Below are 20143 nucleotides of genomic sequence, written 5' to 3'. Positions count from 1 at the left end.
CTCCAAGGTCCCTTCCAACTCTGTTATTCTGTTAGATTCTCAATCACCTAGGTCATAGTTGTCCCAAAGATGCTTTTTCAAAAGGCAACTGGACTGGGTTTTTTTTCCTTTAAAAATGTTTTGCTTCTCCTCCAAGAACTGAAGAAGCTTCTTAGATAAGAAGCAAAATGTTTTCAAGGAAAAAAACCAAGAAAGTCCAATTGCCTTTTGGAAAAGCACCTTTGGGAAAAGTTACGCCAAACTTCAAAAGGCTACTTACCACCAGTTATGTCTGTGCTTCCCCCCACATACACACCCAGTTATAGCATCCCACACCGGTTGTGGCATCCTGCAATCACATGATTGCAATTGGCAATAGTTTTTGCCATTTTCCAGCAGAAAAACCAACATTGGATGTGCTGCATTCACTTAATGACCACCTGGTTCGCTTAACACCATGGTGACAGTGGTGGGTTGCCCCCAGTTCGGACCGGTTTGCAAGAACCGGTAGTAAAACCGGCAGGAGGCTCCGCCCGCTTACCCAGACGTCATCATAGGTGATCTGCGCATGCGCATAAGAGCACACGAGAGCGATGCAATCTGGTAGTAAAGGTAAGTAGAACCCACCCCTGCATGGTGACTCAATAAAAATGGTCATAAAATCAAGTCAAATCACACGGTGACCTACTTAACAATGGCCACAACCTATAGTCAAAATTCCAGGTTCAGTTGTGGTTGTAAATCAAGGACCCCTGTTGTCAAGAGCCGGAAAAATCAGGCAATCCAGGCAATTCAAATGCATGTAAAGTTTTTTTTTAATAATTTTTTATTGAATTATATTCTAGCACAATACAAATGAAATGAGTTAGACAGTCTTAATTTATATACAAATTGGATACATTCTTTTACTATAGTGTCTCATAATTTACCCATTTATTCTAATATTTACACTATCTCTTATCCCTTCTTTATGCGATTTTCCATCCAATTATATCAAAGTCCCCACACTGTACAGTATTCCGAATCCTCTTTCTCATTTATCTCATACATTAGTTTGCTCATCTCGGCACATTCTAAAATTTTCTGTATTATATGCATGTAAAGTTTTATTGCAAGGATAAACTCCCTACAAGAATCTGAACTACTAACAGCCAAAGCAAATTAGCGGTAGGTAAAAGTCAGCGGAATTCAAGGAGAGCTGGAAATAGATCCCTTGTGGGCACAAAGAGATTCAAGACTGATGACACGTTTGATCCCTCCCTCGGGCTCAGCCTGGTCATCTCCTACATCTGTACTCAAAGCATTGGAGGATGCCAACCTGTGCAATCCTATCTTACATTCACTAATAATGCAAAACATACTATGCACAAGCCCAGTTAATCTCTTTCTATTAAATGAAGCACTGACCAACCCAATTAACGTTTTGAACTTGCACAACGCACCTAGTAACCATGTGCTTGGCTCTCAATCAATCAAAATAGAGCTGGAAGGGACTTTGGAGGTCTTCTAATCCAACCTCCTTGCTCAAGCAGGAGATCCTATACCTGTGATGGCTAACCTTTTTGCCGTCGCGTGCCAAAAGCGGAGAGGGAGCGGGGGGAGAGGGTACGTGTGCCCACATCCATAATTCAATGCGCCCCGCCCTTCCGCGCATGCGCATGTGACCCCCCCACACACTTCCCCCTGCTTTTGGCACGCGATGGCACGGTAGGCCCGTTTTTTCCCCCTCCCCAGGCTCCAGAGCCTTTCTAGGAGCCTGGGGAGGGCAAAAACAGCCTTCCCCAACTCCCCAGAGGCCTTCAGGAGGCCAGAAACAGCCAGTTTCCCAACTTCCGGTGGGACCGAAAGGCCTGGAAATCAGTTGGCCGGTGCGCGCATGCGCGCTGGAGCTCAGCTAGGGCAACACTCGCGTGCCCACCAATATGGCTCTGCGTGCCACCTGTGGCACCCATGCCATAGGTTCGCCATCACAGCCCTATACTCATGATGGCGTCCTCTCTGTGGGCACACGAGCTGTCATCCCAGTTCAGCTCCACCACGCATGCGCGTACATGCCTCTCACCAGCCAGCTGGTTGTAGGTCTCTGCCATGCATGCATAGGGGCAGGGTGTGTGCATGGGACTGTGCGCACATGCACAGGGGGAAAGGACGCATGTGGGGGCTATGCATGTGCATAGGGGGTTGGGGCATGTGCAGGGGCCCCGTGCGTGCATGCATGGGGAGGTGGGACACGTGAGGGGGGTTCGGCATGCATGTGGGCAGGGTGCATGCAGGGGTGTGTGCTCACATTGCATTTAGGGCATTTGGCGATGCGAACCCCCAAAATTCAATGTGCATGTGGCCTCTGCACATGTGCCCCACCCACCTGCGCATGCATGCATGGCCTCCTGCATGCCCACGCCCATTCACATGCCCCTCCCTTGCACGTGGGCCCTCGTGGGTGGGGGCGTGTGGGGAGGATATGCATGCATTTGCGGGGGCATGTGCGGGGGCCACGTACGTATTGCATTATGGGGGTTTGGGCTCGCATGCGTGCATTCACACACGCATGCACAATTCGGGCACTCAGTCCAGAAAAGATTAGCCATCACTGCCCTATACCATTTCAGACAAGTCCAGTCTCTTCTTAAAGGCCTCCAGTGAGGAAGCCAACTTCTGCAGGCAAACAGCAAATTGTTCTCACTGTTAGGAAGTTTCTCCTTAATTCCAGGTTGCTTCTCTCCTTGATTGATTTCCATCGATTGTTTCTTGTCCTGCCTTCTGGTGCTTTGGAAACTAAATAACTTCCCCTCCTCTTTGTGGCAGCCCCTCAAATACTGGAATACCACTATCATGTCATCCCAGCCCTTCTTTTCTATAGACTGGCTAGTGTGCACTGTGCATAAATACAGCCTAGGTCAGTGATGGCTAACCTTTTTGCCGTCACGTGCCAAAAATGGGGAGAGCGGGGGGGGGTCGCGGGTGCATGTGCCCACATCCATAATTCAATGCGCCCGGCCCTCCCGTGCATGTGCACGAGACCCCACACCAGTGGTGGGTTCCTCCCGATTCGGTCCGGTTCGGCCGAGCCGGTAGCGGTGACGATATGATGTCACCGAACCGGTTCTCCCCCCCGCCCTCCCACCCCGCCACGTTATTCTTACCTTTTATTTGGTCCCACCCCCAATCTATTGCTGCCTCCTGAGTCCCACCTGATGACTAGAGGGAAAAAAACTGTTTAAACTCTTGCCGCGGGGCTTCAAAGGGCCATCCTACAGCTGATCAGTGTTAAAAGCAAACAAATGAGTCGGGTTGTAAGTGCGAGGAATGGTCGTAAGTGCGAGGACCTTCCAGAAATGACTCTGACCAGCTAGCCACGCCCACCTAGTCACATGACCTCCAAGCCACACCCACAAAATAAGGCACGCCCACAGAACCGGTAGTAAAAACATTTAGAACCCACCCCTGCTCCACACACACACTTTCCCCTGCTTTTGGCACGTGATGGCATGGTGGGCCCGGTAGGCCCATTTTTCCCCTTCCCCAGGCTCCAGAGCCTTTCTAGGAGCCTGGGGAGGGCAAAAACAGCCTTCCCCATCCCCCTGGAGGCCTTCCAGAGGCCGGAAACAGCCAGTTTCCCAACTTCTGGTGGGACCGAAAGGCCTGAAAATCAGTTGGCCAGTGTGCGCATGCGCGCTGGAGCTGAGCTAGGGCAACACTCGCGTGCCCACCAATATGGCTCCGCATGCCACCTGTGGCACCCGTGCCATAGGTTCGCCATCACGGGCCTAGGTCATATCAAATTGATACCCAGGAGCATTATTCGGGGGTTCACAGATAAAGCAAATCAAGGGTTTTAAGCCTGGCTTGCACAGATAACAAATTCACACACCAGTGTTATTTCCAACCATGTTCTCTTCACCAAGACAACACCGTAACATCTTTATTCAGAATCCGGGGCCTTTTTTCTGAAGCCACTCAGGCTTCAAAATATCCACTTGAGCCCCTTTCACTAACCATGGCAGGAGCTGGGCCTGAGCAAACAGAGTTATTGTTGACATTGTTGTCAACATTGCCCAGGTGAATAGAAGTATATTAGAAACCAAATTATTGAAATACCACTTCGGGTTGAATATTAACCGTGGAGTCCTTGGTGCTCTCAGAGCTTGCTTGTTTGCTTGCGGAGATGCCGAACTGATTCCTTTCACTGCTTTGGAAGAAACATATGAAGGCTATCTAACCATAGCAAATATCTAACCCTGTCTCGGATGGCCCAAGTCACATGAAAACACCCTCCTCCTCCTCCTTTAGCATTCTATAGACTAATAGAAAGAAAGTCCTTTGTGAATAATTTCCCCCCTCAAAGTATATGCTTATTTGCAGTAGATGGTCAGCTCCATATCAGCTGGAATTTAAGCCATCTTCTATTGCAGGGTCTCCAACTCGTGATTCCTGGACCGGCAGTGGGCTGCGTCATGCCAAAACCCGAGCCATGCAAGCAAGCAAAGCCCCATTCATTGGAAGCAGGCAGCACATGAAACCATTCGCCCTCCGGTCCACAGAAAAACCTTTCTCCACAGGACCAAGCCCTGGTGCCCAAAAGGTTGGGGGCCACTATCCTGTTAGGTGGGAAAAAAAAAATCAGGCGTCTTGTAGCAACTTTTCCAACTAACCCCTATCAAAAGACAAGCTGTCGAGAGACGATAAATTTATGCCTTTTAATAAAGTGGTACACTATACAAGTAGGGGATAGTGGAGGGATGCGGAGGGACGTGGTGGCTCAGTGGCTAAGATGCTGAGCTTGTCGATCGAAAGGTCGGCAGTTCAGCGGTTTGAATCCCTAGTGTTGCGTAACGGGGTGAGCTCCTGTTACTTGTCCCAGCTTCTGCCAACCTAGCAATTCGAAAGCAGGTAAAAAATGCAAGTAGAAAAATTGGGACCACTTTTGGTAGGAAGGTAACAGCGTTCCGTGTGCCTTTGGCATTTAGTCATGCCGGCCACATGATCACAGAGATGTCTTCGGACAGTGCTGGCTCTTCGGCTTTGAAACGGAGATGAGCACCGCCCCCTAGAGTCAGGAACAACTAGCACCTATGTGTGAGGGGAACCTTTACCTTACACTATACAGGTAGTCCTCAATTTACAATTCATTTAATGATAATTCAAAATTACAATGGCATTGAAAAAAGTGATTTATGAGTGTTTTTCACACTTACGACCATCGCAGCATCTTCAATGGTCTTATGACCAACATTCAGATCAGTGGTGGGTTACCCCCGGTTTGGACCGGTTCGCAAGAACCGGTAGTAAAACCAGTGGGAGGCCCCGCCTACTGCCCCGGATGTCATCATCGGTGATCTGCGCGTGCACAGAAGCTTTCCCGCGATCCTGTTGCAAACCGGTAGTAAAGATAAGTAGAACCCACTTCTGATTCAGACATTTGGCAACTGGTGGTTGCAGTGTCCAGGGGTCATGTGATCACCTTTTGCAACCATCTGATAAGCAAAATCAATGGGAAAGCCAGATTTATTTATTTATTTATTTATTTATTTATTTATTTATTTATTTATTATCAGATTTATATACCGCCCTTCTCCCAAAGGACTCAGGGCGGTGCACAGCCAAAGTAAAAACATAAATACAAACATTAAAATACAGTTAAAAAGATATATATGCGTTTGGCTCCATAGTTAAAAAACAATAACAAACCTATTAAAAATATTTTAAAAAGTGTTAAGCCAGATTTTTTTTTTTTAATTTGATTTATATGCCGCCCTTCTCCGGAGACTCAGGGCGGCTTACAGTGCGTTAAGCAATAGCCTTCCTACTTTTGTATATTTATACAAAGTCAGCTTATTGCCCCCACAAACTGGGTCCTCAATTTACCTACCTTAGAAAGGATGGAAGGCTGAGTCAACCTTGAGCCTTGGCGAAATTCGAACCTGCAGTAATTGCAGGCATCTGGTCTTAATAACCAGCTTAATAACAGGATGCCTTAGACCACTGTACTACCAAGGCTCTTCACGTAACAACCACATTACTGAACAACTGCAGGGATTCACTTTACAACACGTAGCAAAAAAAAGCTCATCAAAGGGGGCAACATTCACTGAAGAACTGTCTCGCTTGCAACAGCAATGTTGGGGGAGGGTGCTCAATTGTGGTCGTAATATCGAGGACTACGTGTAGTCAAAAAAAAAAAGGTGCTTCTAGATTACTCCTGATTTTTTTTTTCTTGCCACCATAGACACTAACACGTCTCTCATAATGTCTGCCGTTAAATTTAGTTTGCAATTTTTTTTTATTTTTTGCAATCAAGAATGAAAAGTGCGCCGCAGGCTGTTACGTTCTGCCACGGATCTTGCCCCGCCATTAACCCACGTCCGCAACTCAAGACAAACTCCACAATCTGCTTCACGATTCCTTTCCTCCGGGTTTTCTCCCCTTTAGCCCCTCCCCTTACAACAGCGTAAGGGGCGTGGCTTCGCGCCGCCGCCGGGGCCTGAGACCCGGATGGCCGTTTAGTCGGTGCTTAGACGCCGAGGCTGCCACATCGGGCCTTGGACAAATTACAAAGCCGGGGGAGGGGGTTAGCGTAATCTGCCTCCATCCTCCGCCTTGGACTCCCTTCCGCCCCCGGGAAGCTCGTATCCGGAAAGAGCGGACCGAGCCCGATCCGACGAGGTGGGTATCGGCCTGGTTCGTTCTCAGCAAGCCTGTTTTTTTCCAGCTCTTAAGAAAGCGGTATTGGTGCGAGATGGGAGAATAGGTCGGGTTGAGCCGGTTAGAATGTTCAGGCCTCCGCCATCTTGTCCCCTGCTTCATCCTTCTCGATAACACGAACCAAACCGAATCCGCAGCCATCCGCCTCTCGGGCCCGGCTCTCCTTTCTCCTGAACCGGCCTTGCCCTTCCCGGAGCGTTGCCCCTTGTTGCTGCTGGTGGGTATTTTGCCCCCCACCCCCACCCCGGTCGAGGGCAGCTGGGCGCGTACTTGCTCTCCCCAACGGAGCAGCCTCCGAAGGGAGAAGAAAGGATGCTTGCAAAAAAAGAGAGAGAGAGAGTGAGAGAGAAAGGTCTCCCACCAGGCCTTCTCCCAACCCACCCCTGAAGTGGGTTTCTCCCCCCACCCCCTCTGGCGAAAATCCGCGGGTGGGCGCGGGGCGTCGTTCAGAAAGGCCGACCTGCAGGCCTTTTTTTATTATTAAGAGCTTCAAAATGTTCAGTTACGACCCAGTTTTAAGACAGACCCCCCCCTCCTCACTCCCTGCTCCATTTTACCACACGCCAGGTAATTCTTGGGTGGGGGGGGGAGGCTTTGAAGAAGGTGTGACTGGGGGGGGGGAGAGAGAGGGCGAGGAGCTCCAGGGTCTCCCCAGGACAGCTGTTTGGAGGACACCCCCCAAAAAAAACCACACATACACCCCATAATTGTCCAGTAAGCCATCGTTTGTTGGGGTCCCTGAGGGGCTTTTTACATGGGGGGGGGGCACAACAAGGTCGGGCCTCTGGAATGGAAGGAAACGGACAAACCCAAGGATGTCTTTTTTTAGGATTTTCTCTTCTCTCCCCCCCCCCCCATCTCCAAAATCCTGGCTGGTTTTAGTATATAATTTGATAAAGGGAGCTGGGTTTGAGGGTTTTTTTTAAAAAGGGGGGGGAGGGGTGGGTGGGAGAGAGAAAGGTTTTTTTTAAAAAAAAATTTGCTTTTTTATTTCTCAAGGAAGCTGCCCTTGGAAAAGAGGGGAGGGTCTGTCTGTCCGTTTGAGGATGTGTTTGGGGGCTCCCCCTTTGTAACCTCGCCATTATTTCCACACAACCCTTTTTTTGCAGGAGAAAAGGGGTGGAGAGGATTTTGGATTTTGAAGTCCAAAATGTCCCTTGGGGGGGGAATCAAAAGGAGAGAGAGAGAGCAATCCCTTTTTCTACACCCCCTCCCAGCAAAAAAAAAAAAAAAAAGCATATTTTCAGTGTAGTGGTGACATTCAAGGAGCTGAGAGGCTGCTGTTAACAGGAGAGGGAATCAGCTGGGGCCTTTGCTATTTTCTTATAAGAAGTACAAAAAAAAATAGTAATAGTCAGAAGCTGCTAGAAAATCCAGATACCTGAATGGGAATAATAGCTGGATATTTTTTTTAAAAAAAAAAAAAACTGCTCCCCGTGTTTAAAAAAAAAAAGCTTGATCATTGCAGTTCCCCTGCAGGATGCAGGCTAAATTGTTTATTTCTTTTCAATCTGATATTTCGGTCGTAAGGTTTAAAATATGGAGGAATGGGAAGGGAGGAGGTGTGGCAGGTGTTTTAATAATGATTTAGGCAGGGCTAATATTTGAAGAGATCAACCGTCCAGCTTTTCCACTGCCTGCTTTTAATATCGCTGTAAATAGGGAATAGGTGGGGGGGGAATGGTGCTTTTCAGTTTGTTCAGGGACGGTCCTCTTAATGCAAGGTAGTCTTGAGATAATTGTGAAGTTACAGCCATGTTAATTGTGAGATGGGCTGTTGGGTTTACATAAAAGACTGTTTCATTGCAGTTAAAAATCTGAATCCCATTTTAAAACCAGATGCTAACAGTTCCTTATGCTGTACTGGGGTGACACTAAACGGCAGCATGTTAGTATTGGAATGCAAGTATATATTTCCTTAAATCTAGTTAATGGAGAATCTGTTTAGAGAGGATAAATATATCACTTTTTTGGGGGGGGGAGAATTTAAATGAGGGGTGTGCCTTTGGGGAAAGAGAGTAGCTAGTTAATCTAAGTCTTCCGTTTTTTATTGCATTCTAAACACAAAATCAATTGTTTGAGGGGGAGAATTCCCTTGTCATCTGTGGTTAGTAAATATTAATGGGTCCTTGTGGTATGTGTATTCCATTTGGAGGGCATTTTTTTTAGTGCCACAGCCAGAATTAATTTAGCTTAAATGCTAAATTTGAATTTCCCATCAGTGTGGCTAGAGGGTGGGTGATGGTAATTCGAGGGTGTATTCTGACACAAAAAGAGCTAATATGGCTTCCTTACATTTTTGAACTGTGATTCTCTGAATGGGGTGTTTTCCAAAATAAAGGGTGCATTTGTGAAACAAGAAGGGTGTCTCCAGAAAAAATTGAACTATGGTTAAGCCTAATGTAGCTTTTTGATTAATGTCTTGAAAATCCTTGTTAGGTTTACTGTGATCAGAAGATTAAAATACATGATTCCAGTGAAATATTTGAAATCTTGCATTTCAGGGTAACTGGGATTTGATACGATTTGCATATCTCTGAATTTCAAATGCTTTTCATACAAATTTTCACACAGTTTCTGATGCTAGTTGTGAGGAAGAGTAAGATTGTGTTCTGTTTCTCCCTCCCCTTTCCCTGATAGTCTTGAATTTCACTATTTACACATTATGTTTTGGGATTAAATGCAAAGGAAGGGTTTAAGATGAGGCGGTGGCTATTTGTTTCTCTGTTTGGTTCATAACCAAAATGGTTGTTGCAGAAAGACATTTTTATCCAATGCTTTTCTATTCTAGAAATGGAATTTAGATTATTGCTTTTTTGTTGAAATTGCATCTACTTTCAGATCTGGGATTATTTTTTATTTCTTGTAGAGGGAGGGTGCTAATTAAGTATTAGCAAGGTGCTAGTGAAGGGTTTCTTTAAAACATATTCCACTAATGCAGTTTTGAGATTCTGCAGATAAATTGAATATATTAATAATTAATGATAGCTGATTCGGTATCGGTGCCTTTGAAACAATATTTTTTCTCCTTCCAACACAGTTAAAATATAATTTGAGGGTTTTTTTTTATCACTTGAATTATTAAATGTCCAGATTTATTAACTTGCCTAAACATGTCATTTTTTAATAAATGAATATCCAACTGCTTTATGATATATGACTAGCCAAGTATTCTAGGTGCACAAAGTTGAATAGTATGGGAAAATTATATTCCAGAAATGCTGCATGAATAATGGATAAAAAATTACCAGCTGCTACTAGTAGGAGTGCTATTTTTAAATCTCCATTGGGTTGTTTTCACCCAGGTGCCATTATATCTGGTTGTGCAGTGCTGGGGGAATTGAACATCTTAGCTATGCATTATGTAGTGAAAACACAATGAGGGCTGTGGTATTAGATATCCTTTCAGAAGATTAAACAGCATGACACATTCTTGTTGAAACAAAAATGTAATATTACCTTTAGAATCCTGCTAAAAGAAGAAACAATACTTATTTCATATGGTTGAAATGCAAAATTGTGCTCTTTTGGCATAAAGAAGTAGCTGAAATGATTTCCAGGAGATGCATTTCTTAATACATATATTAGATACTTTGCATAGTGAGTTAATACAATATTAATCTGAACCTTAAATCATTTGCAAACAATTGCCCTGGTAGATTTTGTGAGTATGTCCACAGTCAGATAGCTGCTCTACAGCACTTCAAGGTTTAATCCAACTGTAGATAGATATTAGCAGTAATGGTGGTCAACTATATCTCAGAAGGAGGGCTGTCTTTAGATTCCTTGTTTCCCATGAAATCAGTGCTATTGAAAATTGAGTGCATAATAAAAACTTTGGGGTAACAGAAAACCTAATCTTACATTTTCTGCAGCATTAAATAAGGTAAATGATATTAAACATCGTATGTGTAGAAAGGAATAAAGCACCCTTTAAAGCATTTCATTCAATATTGGGCCTATTTTTATATTTGACTATCATCTTGTTTAGATCTATTTTTGTTGAAAAGAGGCGTCTCAAAGTATCTTAAAGTCTTAAATAATATTTATTAATTAATGTGAATGCTGGTGACCTAGACTATACCACTGGTAATTAACAGTGCTTAGAACAGTATCTTGATCATATAGTATTCTTTAGCCATCTATCGCTATAGCAACACTTTAGAAGTAGGCTCAAATATATAATTGGGATTTAGATGTTACAGGCCTTGATGTGACATGTGCCTTGATACTGGATTAATCACCATCAAAATCTTCTGCTATATATTACTTAACCTGAAGTGAAAGACTTGGTTCTGTTTCTCTCTTCCATCACATTTTGCAATAACTTAATTATATTTTCAAGTTTGGCATTTGAAGAGGTGAAAGTTCACTGCCAGATTCCTACCCTATGGATTTTGATTGAGGAACAAATTTCATATAGTTTACTGTTGCACAGGAAGATGTGATAGGCAACAGTTTGGATGTTGAAACAATTTGTCAATGATGCCACCAGCATAGTTCATTTTTGGCAGTAGCTTAGATATGTGATGGCCAAGGAAGCTTTGTGTGTGGTCCCATTTAACTAGCTTTCAGGACCTTGCTGTGTGGGAACTGCTTTAGTTTAGTATTGATAAGGAGTTCTGTACATACTTTTATAGTGCTGCCACATGCAAAAGCAATTGTATCTTTTTTTTCTCTCTGAAGTAGTAGTAGTATTTTCTTCGTGCCTGGTTTTGTGTGAAAGACCTGTGCAATTGTGGCGTTTTATTGTACACTGAGTGTTTGTGTACAATGGATACAGTTCTACACATGCAGAGGTTCTGTCAAAAATCAGATGTTTTATGCCAGGTTCTTAGTCACCTCAAACCATGAGATGGGGGTGGGGAATAAATTTAGTAGTAATAATAATAAAACTCGTATTTAAAACTCGAACATTTTGCTTAGAATAAATTGATCCGGCAACATAAAAGTTCGGCATACTTATATTTGGATTCTATGATCCAAACAGAACTTTCGAAATGTGAGATATAAATGTGAGTGATCTATATTCATTTCCCCCCCCACCCGCATCATTTTTTTTTTTAAATTGCAGTATGGCCCACAAACACAAACAAGTTGGTATGAAATACAGCAGCAGAATGATTAGCAATGGATGATAAAATGTTATGCCATTGTTTTATGATCTGCAGTGGCTGAGTTTAATTTAATGGTCTGCACTATGCTGTAATTTAATTTTGCTGTTTTTTTTTAATTGAGAGGAAAAGTAATGCTATTTCTCATTCTGCTAAAAACCAATATGCAAGCTTTGAGAATTGATGGGACAGCAATACAGGTAGTCCTCATTCAGTGATTGCCTCATTTAACAGCTATTATAGTTATAACAATGGTGAAAAGGCAGTTTAATGACCAATCCTTACATGTAGAGCTTTTGCAGGTCTGTAAAGCAAAGGAAATCTGAAGTAAGACCATGAGCACAGTTGGATTTCACTTAGTGACTGTTTCACTTAATGGCCAGTCCCAATTGTAGTTCCTAAATGTGGATGAGCTGTATAGCAAAGAGTCCTATTTTTCCTAATATAAAGGAAAATCAGACTAGACATAGATGCTGACTCTGTAAGTAATTCCTCTTGGCTTTTTCTCTTGACTTCCCATTGACTTTACTCATCAGAAGGTTGCAAAAGGTGATCACATGACCCCAGGACACTGCAATCGACATAAATATGAACCAGTTGTCAAGCATACAAATTTTAATTGCATGACTAGGGGGATGATAGTTATCCCCATGGTCATATGACAATGGTTGTAAGTGTGAATGATAGTCATAAGTCACTTCAGTGCCGTTGTAACTTTGATCACTCACTAAACGAACTGCTGTAAGTCGAGGACTACCTATATACTCAAAACCATGAGGGTAATTGGTAGATTTGGGACACATGAAAAGTATTTTTTTCTGCATGAAGAATGAGGACCAACAACTTAGATAGTTTTAAAAAGGTATCAGGATCCAGAATGGGCCGCAGATGGTATTTGTGTAGTATCTCCAGTGTAAGAAGCCATAGGGCTCCCATTTGAGTTGCTACAGAACATAAATGAATGTTCTTGCACTCCTATGACTGGAGGGGAATACAAGAACAAGTGCTGGATTAAATAGATCTAGTTTTCAGATTTGTTCTGATCCAACAGGGATATGTTTTCATGCTTGTGATATTCGAATGATAGTCAGAAACCCTAGTTTTGAGATGCCTTGTAAGAATATTAAAATTATTTTGTCTGTCCACCCACACATATATTTTTCACAGTTGTGCATCTTCAAAAAAGTAATCTCATTATACCAATCACCTATGCTTTATCTTTCTAATTTTATTTTATTTTTTTGCAGTAATGCTTTGCAATATGCTCTTTTTTTTTTTTTACCTAATTCATTTATAACATCACTTTTATTTGCCGGAAGATGAGCTAACCCCATCGCCACCAAATTAGCAGGTGGTGGAAGAATAAAAAGTTAATTTGTGCTATTTACAGGATGCAGTAGTGAGAATTAACATTCCCAAGCATATGCAGTTTGCTTAGTGTGTAGAATATTTGAGTTCATTCCTATAACAGCAGCCAAAATAGAGCAAATTAAGGAGAATGTAAAGGATGTTGAAAAAGGAGGAGCTTTGTGAAGCTGAAGTGATTATTTTCAAACTGTCCAATTGCTAAGGGGACTAATAAGTTACTTACATAATAAAGGTTGAGCATTTGAAGAAATTCAGCTTTTAATCTTGGAAATCAAGGAGGAAATAAATTCAACTATAGGAAGATCAACAGGAAGGTCTTTTTGAGTTTATTTGCAGCCATGGTATATAGCTGCATTCTGTGTGAAATCCTTAGAATCTTCTCAAGACAGAAATTATCTCGTATTCCATAAATGGAGCACTGAAAACCTTGCTAGAATAGCTGCCATAATTAACTCATCTTGTGACTGCCAAGTGTAGCTGCTAATGTGAGGATGCTTTCACATCAATTAACAATGTATTTCCTTTAGGGAGTAGTTTCAGTTTATTTTCTTTTTCAGTTGCAAAATTCAGTTGCAATCTATCAGATTACATCCCTCTTAAATTCGGAGGAGGTCTGTAACTCGATATATAGTAGCTGCCCCCAGGCTTTTGTGCTGTATTCATTGGTCAGATGATTTGGGTACCACCAACTCTCCCCTTGGTGTCTCTTTCCTGGTACGCAGGACTTCTGAAGCAACTCTCCCTACCTTCATCCCTTGCAGAAATATGATGACAGCTCATTGAGAAAGAACCTGTTTACATACCGATATGATCCCCTTATCTAAGTAGAGATTGTAAAATGAAATAACCTCTGCCTCTGATCAGCTGCCGTGGACAGTAATCATCCCTGGGCTAAGGAACTGGTTGCGTAGTCCCCCCACAAAACAACATCCTACATTAGGACCTGAATTCCACCCAATAGCAAGTGGGAAGGGCCCCTGCCAGTTGCAATAGTTGAACTTGGTTAGAGTTAAAATAACTTTATTGTCACGTTAATCGGCGTAGATTAAATGAAATTTAGTTGCATACAGCTCTCAAAGAGAGTTAACTGGGTCACTTGACTCTACATAACCCAGTTTAGTACAGGCAGCCCTCAACGTGCGACCACAATTGAGCCCAAAATGTATGTTGCCAAGTGAGAAATTTGTTAAGTGAGTTTTGGCCCCATTTTACGACTTTTCTTGCCACATTTGTTAAGTGAATCACAGCAGCTGTTAAATTAGTAACCCGGTTGTTAAGTGAATCTGGCTTCCCCATTGACTTTGCTTGTCAGAAGATCACAAAAGGACATGACCCTGGGACATTGTATCCGTCATAAATGTGAGTCAGTTTTGTCAGGCATCCGAATGTAAATCATGTGACCATGGGGATGCTGTAATGGTCATAAGTGTGAAAGATAGCTATAAGTCCCTTTTTTCAATGCTGTTGTAACCGAACGGTCACTAAGCAAACTTTGTAAGTCAAGGACTACCTATACCTATGCTCAATTTATGATCATTCAAAGTTATGATGGACTGTTAAAAAGCTACTTACAACCAGGGTGGATAAAAATCAATGATTTTTTTAAAAAAATCAAAAAAATCAGATTTTTTAAATTTAAATCGGATTTTTTTTATTTTTATCAAATTTATTTTAATAAAAAACTTTTGGGGTAAAAATCTATCGTAAGATAGTTTTCTATTTAAGATACATAAATAATTTAGTTTATTCAGCATGAAATGGAGCTTAGTTATGTAGCATGAGGCTGTATATTCTGCAACACTGGGACTATCGGTGAGTCAACAGTGGGTCAAAGTAGCAGTAGCAGAGATGACAGTTGCTCTTTAAAAATTATGATTTAAATCGAGTTGATTTAAATCAAGCCTTTTTACTAGTGATTTAAATCTTGATTTAAATTGTGATTTAAATCAACTCGATTTAAATCAAATCCACCCTGCTTACAACCTATTCTTGAAGTTATGACTGCCCCCCCCCCCCCATGGTCATGTGATTGCATTTATGGCAGCCGGCTCACATTTACAACTGGTTGCAATATTCTGCAGTCATGTGACTGCAATTTGTAATGTTTTTGCCTGTTTCCAGTAAAAGAAACACATGCCCATTTGGAAGAATAGATTTATAAAAAATGATTGTAAAATCAAGTCTGGTCATATGGTGCCTCAATTTACAATTGAAATTCCAGACTCCCATTGTGTTCATAAGTCAAGGACTATCTATAAGGCAATTGTCCCTAGCCTGTTTCTTGCACACTGAGATTGTTATTGTCCATGCTAAAATCTTGCTGAGCAATATTGTTGCTGTTGAACTTGTTTTATTGCCAAGTGAAAGTTGAAATGTTTTAGTGTCCGAGACATATTCCTTTGTCCTCCTTTGACCTCAGTCCTGCACCTGTCACTGAGCCCTTGTCCATCAATTCAAGTCAGATCTGCTGATCTTGGCGTCAGAGGGTGTGCCATTAAAGTGTGCCACAAGCAACTTAGAGATACTTCTGCTTTACTACCTCCAATATTGTGGGTTAGGGATAGGATAACTGCAAATCAGTATTGCTTGTATTTTTTTTTCTTAAATTATGTTTACATGTGCTTATATACAGCACCTTTAGTTTCGTTGTTTAAAATGAACATTTGGAATTGATACAGATAAATAAAAATAGTTGTGCCAAATTCTAGGTTGATTTAATTTATGACAATAGAGGAGAAAATCATTGAGGAAATACAGTATAAATGTCATTGATTTTATTAGTTTTTGTCTTTTTAAATTTATGTTGCTGACTAAAAAAAAAAAGGAACTGAGCAGCATATAAATTGCAGAAAAATAATTAAATGAAGTTTAGAAGAGGACACATATAAATGAAATGCAAACATTCAACAAAGTACGTGATTAATCATATATTTGTAAGGCAAATTACCTTTATTATCATAAGACAAACTATAGACACAGAGATATTTGCTAGGTTTAGGTATTGCATTGAACCAGTGGCCTGCAACTTTTTGAGCACCAGGGACCAGTTCCACGGTGAGAGTTTTTCCCATGGACAAGGGGGGGCATGGTTTTGCGTGCTGCCTGCATCCCGCAGATGGGGCTTTGCTGGTTTGTGCAGACCAGTTTCTGGCGACCAGTGCCAGTTCATGGGCCAGGGATTGGGGATCCCTTTGCTAAGCCACTGTGTCATGCAGCATTATAGGCAAGGCAGTGCCTAAGATACTTTCCAATTGAATATGGTACAAAAATTTTTACTTGGCTGCATCTCTGTTGTTAGACTCTTTGGAATAGATGGGTTGCACGACTGTTTTTCTGATGTAATTTTAGATTTTAAAAGGTTTAGTAAATGATAAATCTAAATGCAGATTTAAATATTTAATTTTGGTTTGTTGTAATGTAGAGCTGTTTATAGAAGCCAGGATTCACATAGTTGATTTAAAACAAAGAATGGGATTGAGAATATTCTGTGTTCAGGTTAAAGATCTTTGTATGTATCAGGAGGTACTATTTAGTTAGGTACTAAATGAAATAATCATTTGTGTCACATCTTTAGTATTTTGAGTTTACATGAAATTCTGTACATGGAACCTCACTTGAATACTGAATCATTGTCTAGCTGGAGAAATCCTGATAATTACATCTTGAGTAATAATGTACTCTACAATGACAACTCCATACATATATTATCATCTATGATTTTCTATCTCTCTTAGTGAAGAAATTAGATTCTCCTAATATTTTGTGTAAAGGCACCATTGTTAACATGATAGTATTAATAGAGATTTACAGAATGAGAATTTATGGATTGCAACCAGGAGAACTGTGGGGCAGTTCTGAAATGGCCTTGGGATGCCAGTAAAAGTTTATTTACAAGCACCTAATCATTTTAATTAGTTATTAGCAAATAAGCAATTGACAATTGCATAGCTGTATATTTCATATTCTTAGTATCTTCCACCACAATGGAAAACATTGTAATAAAGTATCAGAAGGCAAGAATGTTACCAGGTATAATAAATTAATTAATTTATAAATCATTATTGTTCTTATCTGAATAGAGTAGCTACAGTATTCTGGGTAGTAAACCTCTGATAGGATTACTCCAAAGGTTAGGGAGCAGGATTGATAATCATGAATGGATTTTTGTGTATGAATGGTGTGTTATCCATCACACCTAGATGATCAAGGATGGGTTTTTTCCTCTCTTTAAGGTAACGAGTTATACTTCTGGGGAATATTTGGTCCAGTCTGTAGGCTAAACTGGGACAATTGTAGTTTCTAGAAATATAAATTGATTACCAACTCATATTCCACTTCTTCACTTTTTTTAGGGCAATGGCTATATAGATTTCATACATACAAATTTTATTGCCTATAACAGGGGTCCCTGGGCCATGGACCAGCATCGGTCCATGGACCATTAGGAACCACACCATGCAAGTGAGTGAAGCTTTCACTCTGTTCATGCACGGGATCTAGGTAGTGCATAAAACTAGTCTGTTCTCACAGAGAGAGAGAGACCGGATTGTGGAAAATTTATTTCCCACGGAACCTGTCCCTGGTGCCCGAAAGGTTGGGGACCACTGGCCTATAGCAAAGAGTCCAATGTGGAATGCAAGCTAGGATAATTGGTTAGCTTGCAAATTCTCAAGTAAAATCTGACTTTCCCCACAGAGGTAAATAGAATTTCCCAATCATGCTCATAGAATATCTTCCAGGCCCCTTTGTAGCCTGTACACAGACCAAAAAAATGAAGGGTTTGTAGTATTGGCAAGATTGGATTAGATGACTTCCAAAATCAGTTTCAGTTCTGATTCTTCTCAGAGGTTTTATGAACAAGTGTCACAGTGGTGCTGAACCAAAAAGATACGAATCCATTTCCTTTGTTCAATTCATATACTTCAGGAAGAAAAACAGAAAAATAGCTAAATAATTAGATAATTGATGCTTTGGAAAAATTTATTCCATTGATTTCCAAAAAAGGGTTGAGCAATCCATTGGCTGAATGCAGTCATCTAGCATCCCACAATGATACCATTGAAATTTTGTAGTAAAATGATACATTTTTAGACCTGTTTGCTTACTTGTTTGTTTGGCGGAGGTTTAAAAGCCACAATAGAATGGTTTGTCTTTTGGAATAAGCCCACTCTCATTGGTACCCTAATTCTGTCCCCCCCAAAATATTGGCTGAAGAAATACATGATGCCCTTCTTAGTGGCATCCTAGCATAACTGGATGGTTGAGTTGCAGCCCCTAGCTCTTATACGCTTGTTCATCTCTGTCCTAAATCCATCCCTGAAAAGTATTTCTAATCCTGCATATATACAAGTTTTGCTGTTCAGCTTATTTTGAAGTTTAAAGCAACAACGTAGTAATCTAAGAGAAAGAGAACTTAATAAATAATGATAAAGAAATTAAGCCTTTAACTGCGAAGAGTCCAGTAGTGCTGCATAGTTCACAGTGAAACTCAAATATATGTAAACAATATTACAAAGGTTAAATAGTTTGTGTCTTTTTAACTGGAACCTTAGGGCTACTTTAGTGAGACACAACAATGTTTGCTTTATTCTTTAAGTGAAATTTAAGTGAAAGAGCCTTGATAGTACAGTGGTTTAGTGCACCCTGTTATTAACACAGCTGCCTGCAATTTCTGCTGGTTCGAATCTCTCCAAGGCTCAAGGTTGACTCAGCCTTCCATCCTTTCTAAGGTAGGTTAAATGAGGACCCAGTTTGTGGGGGCAATAAGCTGACTTTGTATAAAATATACAAAAGTATGAAGGCTATTGCTTAACGGGATCTGGAGCCAGGTAAGAAAGAAAAACGGGCCTACCAGGCCATCATGTGCCAGGAGCGGGGGGGGAGGGGGTTGCGCACACATGCGCGTGGGCACGTGCGCGCGCGACCCTTCCCCGCCCCCCCCTCCTGGCACGCGATGGCAAAAAGGTTAGCCATCACTGTGCTAGAGGATGGGCTCCAGCACGAGTCCAAAAGCTCAGAAAACTAAATCTCTGGTCCTGGTGATCGACCCAGATTGGATCCTGCAACATTATCCTGAGACATGTATATTTGCCTTTGTTCATTGGTTGTCATACGGTTAAAATCATTTGTTCATTGACCAGAAAGTGCTGGGGAAGCCAACAGGGAAGATCACTGGCCATTCTCACCCCTTCACCCCACCCCCAAGGCTTCCCCACGTACACTATCCCTGAGCCTTGCCATGCACCCTTTTGCACATTCCTTCACACTCTTCCCTACCTGCCAGCAACCACTTACCTGCTGGGATTGCCCTCACTAAATAATATGGTCTCACTCTATGACTACATTGCTTAGTGATGGAAATTCTGGTTCCAATTGACGTAAGTCAAGGATTACATATATCGTTGTTGTTATTTGCTATCAGTTGATGCAATTGAAAATGTAGGGGCCCCTTATTGGATGGCATTCCTCCTCCCTTGAGTGTTTGACCCTGATGGCCAAAATGAGTAAGCAATTAACACACATTTTGTTATTGCTAAATTGTAAAAACAGTGGGTGAAGCTGATAGAAGGCATTTATAACTAGAGCTGTTGGTCAGTTTCTCATGCCTCTTCCTTGCTTGTTTATCTTGCCAACCTGGGTGCACTTCTCCATGGAGATAATTGCATTAATATAGGTTGATTACAGGTTGATTGAGAGGCCCTGGTTTTCAGCTGTTGCTTAATGCCAGGTCAACTAATAATAAAGTCTCCCTCATCTGCCATTTGGTCTGATGTGTTACTGGTAGTCCTCGGCTTACAACAGTTCGCTTAGTGACCGTCCAAAGGAACAGCGGCATTGAAAATGTGACTTATGAATGTTTTTCACAGTTATGGCCTTTGCAGCATCCCCCATGATCAAAATTCAGATGCTTGGCAACTGGTTTATATTTATGACTATTCAATGTCCAGAGGTCATCATGTGATCCCCTTTTGTGACCTTCC

At 41.8% G+C, this 20143-nt stretch overlaps 1 protein-coding gene across 4 annotated transcripts in view; it reads left to right on the top strand.

Annotated features, from left to right (window-relative positions):
* Nucleotides 1–6498: 6498 nt before the first annotated feature.
* PRRC2A (proline rich coiled-coil 2A) overlaps nt 6499–20143 on the top strand; it is a 51717-nt gene continuing 38072 nt past the window's right edge. For all 4 annotated transcript variants that reach the window (XM_070936645.1, XM_070936647.1, XM_070936646.1 and 1 more), the window contains exon 1: nt 6499–6642. The gene's annotated coding sequence lies outside the window, so the exon portion shown is untranslated. The remainder of the gene's footprint in view (nt 6643–20143) is intronic.

This window comes from Pituophis catenifer, unplaced genomic scaffold (assembly GCF_029215685.1).
Source record: "Pituophis catenifer annectens isolate HBS135680 unplaced genomic scaffold, rPitCat1.0.hap2 SCAF_2, whole genome shotgun sequence".
Classification (NCBI taxonomy): domain Eukaryota; kingdom Metazoa; phylum Chordata; class Lepidosauria; order Squamata; family Colubridae; genus Pituophis; species Pituophis catenifer.
The sequence above is the reverse complement of the archived record's forward strand: the minus strand, read 5'-3'. Positions and strand labels throughout refer to the sequence as shown.